This window comes from Gekko japonicus, unplaced genomic scaffold (assembly GCF_001447785.1).
Source record: "Gekko japonicus isolate JY-2015 unplaced genomic scaffold, Gekko_japonicus_V1.1 scaffold59, whole genome shotgun sequence".
In the NCBI taxonomy this organism is placed as follows: domain Eukaryota; kingdom Metazoa; phylum Chordata; class Lepidosauria; order Squamata; family Gekkonidae; genus Gekko; species Gekko japonicus.
Window position 1 is genome coordinate 978,957 of NW_015169174.1, and position 9,105 is coordinate 988,061.

Consider the following 9,105-nt stretch of genomic DNA (forward strand, 5'->3'; position numbering starts at 1 on the left):
TACTTTAAGTTTTAAAAAGCCATAAACCTTCAGTTCAAATGTGTTCAGTTTCATTCCTGAATCCCATCTATCTGCTATTTTTTCATCTTCTGTGACTGTTGTTAGAGACTTGGTAACAAGACTACTCCAAAACAATTTGTAATACTTTTTAGATATGTTACATGCTTTAGAAGCATGTATCAATGAATACCTCTGTGTATTTACCAAAAATCAAATCCCACTGAATTCAGTGTGACATATTTCCAAGTAATTGAACACATGAAATTGCCTTATACGGAATCAGACTCTTGGTCCATCAAACTCAGTACTGTCTACTCAGACCAGCAGTGGCTCTCCAGGGTCTCAGGCAGAGGTCTTTCACATCACCTACTGCCAGATCTTTTAACTGGAGATACTGTTGATCGAACCTGGGACCTTCTGCATGCCAAGCACAGGCTCTTTCACTGAGCCACATCCTCTCCTAGTATTTAGGATTGGGCTGTAAATCTTTAATAGTCTCCTAATATAAATGATATATGGGTCAACATGGCCAAAATACTAGATACAACAGAGGGTTGTTTCTGTTGCTTCTGTTCTGTTCAAAATAGTAAATGAGGTTAAACATAAAAGCACATTACTGAAAATTTTCAATTTCAGATTTATCAAAAATATTAACTGAATGGTGAATGTTAGAAAGTTTCAAATCTTATATGGAAGTACACAGATGTATCAGCAAACCTATACAGTTGCATCCATCCACCTGTTCTATTATTTTTTTCACAGGAAAGTGTACTTGTTACCACAGCTTTCTGTGATAGCATTAACAATCTATTAGGCCTATCAATGAAGTTATTTTCTTATCTTGGTAGTACTTACTGGAGTCAAAGATAGACTAACGAAAGGCTAAAGCAGCCTCTACAACTGCTCGACACAATGGAAAGGACCCCCTTCCCCCCCCTCCCAAGTTGAAAGTGGGGTTTCTAAAATCCCACTACTGAGCTCTGGAGCCAGAAGAAGCAATTCCACTAACTCCACATTACAGAGTCTTATGAACAGTTCCTCTTTTCCTCTCTCAGTTGGGAGAACAGAGATAAAACCGCAAACTGTTCTGTAGATAAGAATCCTTATTCAAATCAATCTAGCCTTACTCACTGAAGCATGCAAGTAAAAGCCTGATTCTGAAAACTAAAAAGACCATTTGTGGGGGAGGAATGCCATAGTCAAGGGGCCACCACAGAGAATACCCTCTCAAAGTGGGCATCTGAAGCAGAGCCTCTGTAGAAGATCTTAATTCTCAGGCAGCTACATATGGAAGTAAGAGGTTGTTAAGCACCCTCTCACCCCAGGTCTTTTAGAGCTTTAGGGGTCAGAACTACCGCTCTGAATTGCACCTAGAACCAAACGGACAACAATTGTAGCCCTTTTAATACTAGTAAGATATGAAGACACATCATGTTTACTAGTACCCACAAATAGCCATGATGCCACAGTGTTCTGACCAAATTAAATTACCAAACTACTTTCAAAGGCAGCCCCCTGTAAAGTCCATTGTAGTAGAAACACAGCATGGATAACTACAGCCAGATCCTGCTGCACCAGGAAAGCCTGCAGCAGGCACACTGACCAAAACTGCACAAAGATGCTACATGCAAAAGATGAGACTTGCCAGAGATGAGACTTGGGCCTTCATTTGGAGTAAATTTACTAGCACCTTCAACATGCAAGCCTGCTCTTTCAGGGAACTGCAATCCTATTCAAAGGTCAACTCCTTTCCAACCCTGGTAGTACTACAAGAAGTACCAGCTTACCGGCCCTCGTACAGCCCATTACTGCCTCTGGACACCGATTCAATACAGTTACTGCCTCACTGGATTCTGCTGAAAAGGAGAAACACGGATAGATGTCATCACAAACAGATGACACCTCACTCCAAATCTCTTGATTATCTCTCCTAGCGGCCTAAAAAACACAGAGGGAAAGCAATGGAACACTGCCAGACCCCACAGCACAGATGCCAAGTGTCCAAACAGCCATCATCCAGCACCACTGACAATCATAGACCAGAACCACTGAAGCATGATGTCCAACCCCCATCTCAACCAACTGGGTAAAAAAAATAGGACAATCGATGGTATCAGAAATCCATTAGAAGTCTGCATTGCACATCTCAATGTAAAACAAGTTGCTTCTGCCAGCAGCAGACTTGGGAAAGGAGGAATGCAGTGGCAAACTGTGGCTTTGGTACTAAGCCAAGCCAGAAATGTACGGACTAGGAACTCATGTCTTGTATTATTTTTAGTGTGTGCACATGACACAGACACAATGAGCAACATGTGCATTTCACTTGTGTAACGTCAATACCCCAGAAAACAATTCCACAAATTACTATTTGGATCAGATAATATATCCATTAGGCATAAAGGGAGTGGACACTGATGGATCCAATTGAATTCCAGAATGCTCTGCAGGAATTGATGCCCCCTGGCAATTCATTAGATGACTGGCATAGCCATCTTACTGAAGCCATCAATGAAATCGCTCCCCGGCACCCTCTTCGTCCCTGATCCAAACTAGCTCCTTGGTACTCTGAGGAGCTCTGGAGGACGAATGGGACCTTAGACAGCTAGAGTGAGTTTGGCAATGGACTCGTGACAAAGCTACAAGAGCATCTTATAAGACATTTGTGAAATCCTATAAGATGGCAGTGAAGGCCACAAAGAAAGAATTTTTTGCGACCTCCACTGCATCCACTAGCTCTTGCCCGAGACAATTATTTAGGGTAATTAGGTCACTAACTTCCCTCTCAGAGGGAACTCGAAACATTTGTTGTTGTTCAGTCGCACAGTCGAGTCCGACTCTTCGCGACCCCATGGACAATCTCCCGCCAGGCTCTCCTGTCTTCCGCCGTCCTCCGAAGTTGGCTCAATTTCATGTTCGTTGCATCGATGACACTGTCTAACCATCTCATCCTTTGCCGTCCCCGTCTTCTTTGACCTTCAATCTTTCCCAGCATCAGGGTCTTTTCCAGTGAGTGCTCCCTTCTCATTTGGTGGCCAAAGTATTTGAGCTTCAGTTTCATTATCTGGCCTTCCAGGGAACAGTCAGGGTTGATTTCTTTGAGGATTGACTGATTTGTTCTTCTTGCAGTCCAAGGGACTCTCAAGAGTCTTCTCCAGCACCATAGTTCAAAAGAATCTATTCTTCGGCGCTCGGCCTTCCTTATAGTCCAACTCTCACAGCCATACATGACTACTGGGAATACCATTGCTTTGACCATGCGGACTTTTGTTGGCAGGGTGATGTCTCTACTTTTTATCATGCTGTTTAGGTTCGCCATCGCTTTCCTCCCAAGGAGCAGGCGTCTTTTAATTTCATGGCTGCAGTCACAGTCTGCGGTGATCTGGGATCCCAGGAACGTGAAGTCTCTCACTACTTCCACGACTTCCCCTTCTATTTGCCAAGGAGTGTGGCGAGGGGGCTTGCGCAGTTCAATGAATCTGTGGGCTATGCCGTGAAGGGCCACCCAAGACGGACAGGCCACAGCAGAGAACTCAGACCAAGCGTGATCCACCTGGAGAAGGAAATGGCAACCCACTCCAGTATTTTTGCCAAGAAAACCCCATGGACTCGAAACATTAGCAATCATGAAATTAGCTGCGAGGCGTTTGCAAGCTTTTCTGCAGATAGTCTTGTTGCTCTGTCGGGACCTGCCTCCCAATACTGATACAGTACAAGAACTAGAGGCCCCTTGGCCGTCTTTGGATCCGTTATTCAACCAGTTCAGCTGACTCTCACAGGCTAATGTTGACAGGATCCTGGATGCTGTGAAGCCTACCACATGCCTCTTGGACCCATGTTCATCATGGCTGGTAAAAGCTGGTGGTGATGGAACACAGGCTCCCCTGATGGACATTATAAACTTGTCTCTGAGTTTGGGGGTATTCCTGGGACGCTAAAAGAGGCAGTGGTGAGACTGCTCTTAAAGAAACCATCTTTGGATCTCACAGATCCATCCAACTACCATCCGGTTTCAAACTTACTGTTCCTGGGCAAAGTTGTTGAGAGAGTGGCAGCAGAACACCCCCATCAAGGTGGGTCAGCGCAGCTGATATTAATCGATTTGTCAGCAGCGTTTGACACAGTCTGTTGACCCCCCCACCTTGCCGATGTGGGGATTCGCGGGACAGCCTTGATGTGGTCCATGCTCCAAAGCATCCCTTGTCTTCAGGGGTACTGATCTCTGCAGTCTGGAGAGGAGCTGGAATTCCAGGGGACCTCCAGGGCCAAGCTGGAGGGTGGCATCCATAAGCGAGGGGGGCTGGCCCAGTTGCCACCTCTGTCTCTGCTCCTGGGCGGGCGGAGGTAGAAGCAGCCAGGCCATTGGGGACACCCGGCCAGACCATGTGGCTGACCTGAAATCGCCTTGATGTAGTTTGTTTCATATCTCCAGGATCAGGGACAAAGGGTAGTATTAGGGGAGAGGATCTCACCATGATACCCATTAGTATGTGGTGTCCCCCAAGAGGCAATCTTTTCCCCAATGTTATTTAACATCTTTGTGCGCCCCCTCACCCAGCTGGTGTGGAGCTTTGGTCTAGGGTGTCACTAGTATGCTGATGACACCCAGGTGTATCTGTTGATGAGTGGCCGGCAGTTGGCCAAGGGATTGGAGGCTGTGGTGGGTTGGTTGAAACACAGTTGACTGAAATTAAATCCAGCTAAGAAAGACATCTTGTGGCTGGGGTGTCAGCTCCCAGCTCTTGAAAGCTTGCCTTTAACACCACTGCTGGCCATCAGGAATCTGGGTGTGATCCTGGATGCCTCCCTTTCATAAGAACATAAGAGATGCCAATGTTGGATCAGGCCAAAGGCTCATCCAGTCCAACACTCTGTATCACACAGTGGCCAGAAATACCAGTGCCATCAGGAGGTCCACCAGTGGGGCCTAGGTCAAAAATATAGATAAGCTGGTGTTCTACCATCTACACCAGGTTAAGCAGGTCCCCTACCTGTCTCCCCCTGACTTAGATACAGTGATCCATGCAATAGTCACCTCTAGGCTAGACTACTGTAACTCACTGTATGCAGGACTACCCTTGAGACTGACCTGGAACTTACAGCTGGTCCAGAATGCAGCTGCACGTGTTCTCACTGGAATGGACCTCTGGACACTTACTGTAAGGGGTCCTTCTCCTCCGAGGAAAGGAGGACATCTTTGGGTGCTTCCCACTGACCAATCAGGGAGGCAGGAATTAGATTCTTCTCATTCCTGTCTGGTGTGTGGGACACCCCTTGCTTTCAGTTTGTGGACTCCGCACAGCAGCAGAACAAAAGCTTTCTAATAACTATAACAGAATCCAACATGAAAAAACAAACTTTAACTGGTAACAGGCCTTGAAACAGGAACAGCAGGAGAAGTCAGAAAAGGTGCAGCAGTAGAAAGAAGAATGAAGACTCAGGGAGGGCGCCGCCGCGACGGGCGGTTTCTCAGGAGCTCCTGAGCCGCCCGGTTCTTTGGCGTTCTTCTGAAGCCCCCCGGTTTCCGGGAGGGCTTCGCTGGGTCTCTCGGAGGGAGACCGAGTGGCAGGAGGCTTTTCCAGCCCCCCTTGTTCTTGGCAAGGACAGGGGAGAAGCCGGCGTGCCTCAAAGCGGGAGCGTCGGAGATACAGAGACATGGCCGCCATGTTTCTGAGTAGCGGCAGCCAGCCTTTTAACCAAAACTTTTTTTTCTTTTTGAATGAATTGACACATCACGTTGAAGAGTATTCTTTTTTGCATAGCCTGGCTGAATGTAATTGGACTAATGGACTATTGTACCCCCTGTGGATACCCCCTGCAGATGGGAAAAACGGCCGTAAAAATTCACTGGGGGACTGAGAGTGACGAGATGCAAGGGAGGTAAGACACGACTACTATTTCTGCTGAAAGTAACATTATTCCTTTCTTTTTTCTTAAGAGCAATGTTTATAGCAAATTTAAAATACTGGAAATATATTTAAATGTGCTTAACTGAATAGCTACGTTTACTGGAGTGTTGGAGTAAATTAAAAAAAATGGAAGCAGTGGATGTTAACGAAGAGATAGACGAAGATACAAAAGTATGTGACCTTACATGGGAACAATTCCAGCGAATCTTGATGGAAGAAATGAGGCAAGCATTTAAAGTGGCATGTGAGAATTTGTTGAAAAATCCTCAGAGTATAGCTTCGGAGGTGAAAGATAATAAAGAGCACACACAAGAATCGCAAAGGTGGGGAGAAGAGCAGGAAGTGGATCAGGAGAGAGATACACAAGTTACCCAACCTTTATGTATAGAAGAGGAGACACAGGAGATGGATACCCCTATGTGCGTGTTGGAGAATTAAAGAAAATTTAAGCCAGGAGCATGAAAAAAGTTTCTACCAAAACCTCCTCGGGGAAAAAAGAAGAAGCCAACGAGAGGGAAAAAATCAGAGAAAGGTGTAAAGAAGCGTAAAGGTTCCAAACAATTAAATTTCAATGTAAGGGAACATGGGACAGGAAATTTGGAAAGTAATTTACAGGAGTACAAAAACCTGCGACATTTAGAAGAAAATGGAAGAAACCAAGATAAAAAGGAAATGGAATACTGTATCATTGTAATGATTGTTAACTACCAGTTGTAATCTTTTCCTTTCTTTCTCTTTTATTGCTTATTGATGTTTAAAATCCTAAAAGATGGTTGTAATGTAAGGATAGACTGTGAATGTAAAATATGTTTTTTGGCTTTATTATAAGGTAAGGGAAAGGGAAATTTGGGGTGGATACTAGAAGCACTATTATGATTTATACTGTCTAAGATTAGTGTGTTAGTTACTCTGTTATATAAATTAATTTGATTAGGGAAGGTATGTCGGGGAATAGATTGATGGAGGAAATGTAAGGATAGAGGGGGAACCTAAAACTTGTTTTTTGTTGCTTTATCATAAGTTAATTAAATAGGAAAATCAGTGTTGGTGTTATAAATAATATTATGATTTAAATTGTTTAAGATTAATGTGTATGTTATTTTGCTACACAAATTAATACAAATTAATTTTGCCATGGAATTTATGTTGGGGATTAATGTGGTAGTAATCATGAATTAATTATGAATTAATTTTGCAGGTGAATGATATTAGTGGGGATGTATTGCAGAGTGGTTTTAGGAAGTTTTTTGTAAGAATATAATTTTATGTGATAACATTAGGTGCATTATAATGATCTAATTAAGATTAGCATGTTGGTTACCTTATTATATAAATTATGGTACTTATGTTAGAGACTAGAGGGGTAGTTGATAAGAATTATTAAAGTAAAATGTAGGATTTGGTAGGTGATTGTCCATGCTGAATACATCATGTTTTTTTTTTCAAAATTAGAAAGAATGATTATAATTGATTTAAATAGTAAATATGGAGGAGATGATTTGATAACTTATTTTTGTTATGTGGAGCTTTAGCAGAAAGTAGATATTTCAGTTGATAAGTTATCTTGATTAGAACAACTTTGGGTGATGCAACGCAAATTTTGTGTATGAGATTAGAGTAGATAATTCATTTAGGTACCAGCAAATTGTTTGATCAATGTGAAGTGTTGAGAAAATAGTTGTGGGGTGGATCTATGTTTGTTGTTGTCTTATATGTATGTATGTTATTAAGCATAAAAACCTAATAAATATATTAAAAACAAAAAAAAGATCCAGGTGGGGTGTTGTCTTCGTCCGGAATCACATGCTGCAACACTCTTTTCCCAAAGGATGCATCTGCCGATGCGTACAGGTTTAGCTTGTAATGTTGCACAAAGGTTGATAGGGTAGACCAGGTTACTGCTTTGCAGACCTCTTCCACCGAGGCATTTCTGAGGAAGGCCACGTTGGTGGCAGCGCTCCTGGCTGAGTGTGCTGTTATGCCTTGAGGAACCTCAAGACCAAGAGCTTTATAAGCTTCCACAATGCAGGTTTTTATAACCACATCTATGGCTGCCGAAGACATCTTCTTTCCCTTCTTGGGATTTGAAATACTGATGAACAGAGAACCCGAACACCGAAAGTATTCCATGCAAATCAAATATGTCTTCAGTGCCCTCTGAACATCCACGGTATGCCATAACTTCTCCTTGGGATGCGTCGGAGTCAGACAGAAGGATGGTAGGCATATTTCTTGAGCTCTGTGGAAAGTGGAAGAGACTTTCGGTAGAAAGGTTGGGTCGGTGCGGAACACCCACCTTGTCTTTGTGAAAGATACAGCGTTCAGATTTGATCGACAAGGGAATCTAGCTCTGAAATCCTTCTGGCGGAAGGATTCTTCTGACATCCAGGGTATGCCAGATGCTTTCCTTCGGATGCTTAGGATGAGGACAGAAGGACGGAAGACAGATCTCTTGAGACCTACGAAACTTGGAACTAACTTTCGGATGAAAGGCTGCATCCGTCCTCAGCACTACTTTATCTTTATGAAAGATACAAAGTTCCTTCTGGATGGACAGGGTGCCCAGTTCTGAAATTCTCCTAGCTGAGGTGATGGCAACCAGGAATAATGACTTCATCCTTAGACACTTGAGTGGAATCTCCTTCAATGGTTCAAAAGGATGTTTGGTAAGCGCTGTGAGTACCGTGTTGAGTCTCCACGTTGGAAATCTGTGTGATTGCGGAGGATCTTTTGTAGAAGCTCCTCGAAGAAACCGCACAATATGAGGGTGTTGAGACACTGGCGCTCCTTGTGAGCGCGGAAGGACCGAGGCTAGGGCTGCCATCTGCCTCTTGAGTATAGGTGTTTTGAGGCCACTGGTTCTGCCATCTTGTAGAAAATTTAGAAGAGAAGCAATGGATGGGCGCAACGGATCGATCTTTTTACGACGCGCCCAGCGTACGAAGGCTTTCCAGGTGACATTATACATCCGTGACGTGGATGCTCTTCTTGATGCCATGATTGTGTCAATAACCGCCTCTGCGTAACCTAACTTGGAGAACCAAGACCTCTCAACTTCCATGCGGTCAGACAGAACCACCCCGGGTTGGGGTGGCGAATCGGTCCCTGTAGCAACATGTCATCCGAGACTGGAAGCTTGATGGGAGGAGACACTGACATCTCCCAGAGTGTCGTAAACCAGGGACGGCGTGCCCAGTAC

The 9,105-nt window shown here is 44.0% G+C and overlaps 1 protein-coding gene across 1 annotated transcript in view; it reads right to left on the reverse strand.

Moving 5' to 3' along the window:
- LCOR (ligand dependent nuclear receptor corepressor) overlaps nt 1–9,105 on the reverse strand; it is a 35,173-nt gene that overhangs the window by 12,554 nt on the left and 13,514 nt on the right. The gene's annotated exons all lie outside the window — the stretch shown is intronic.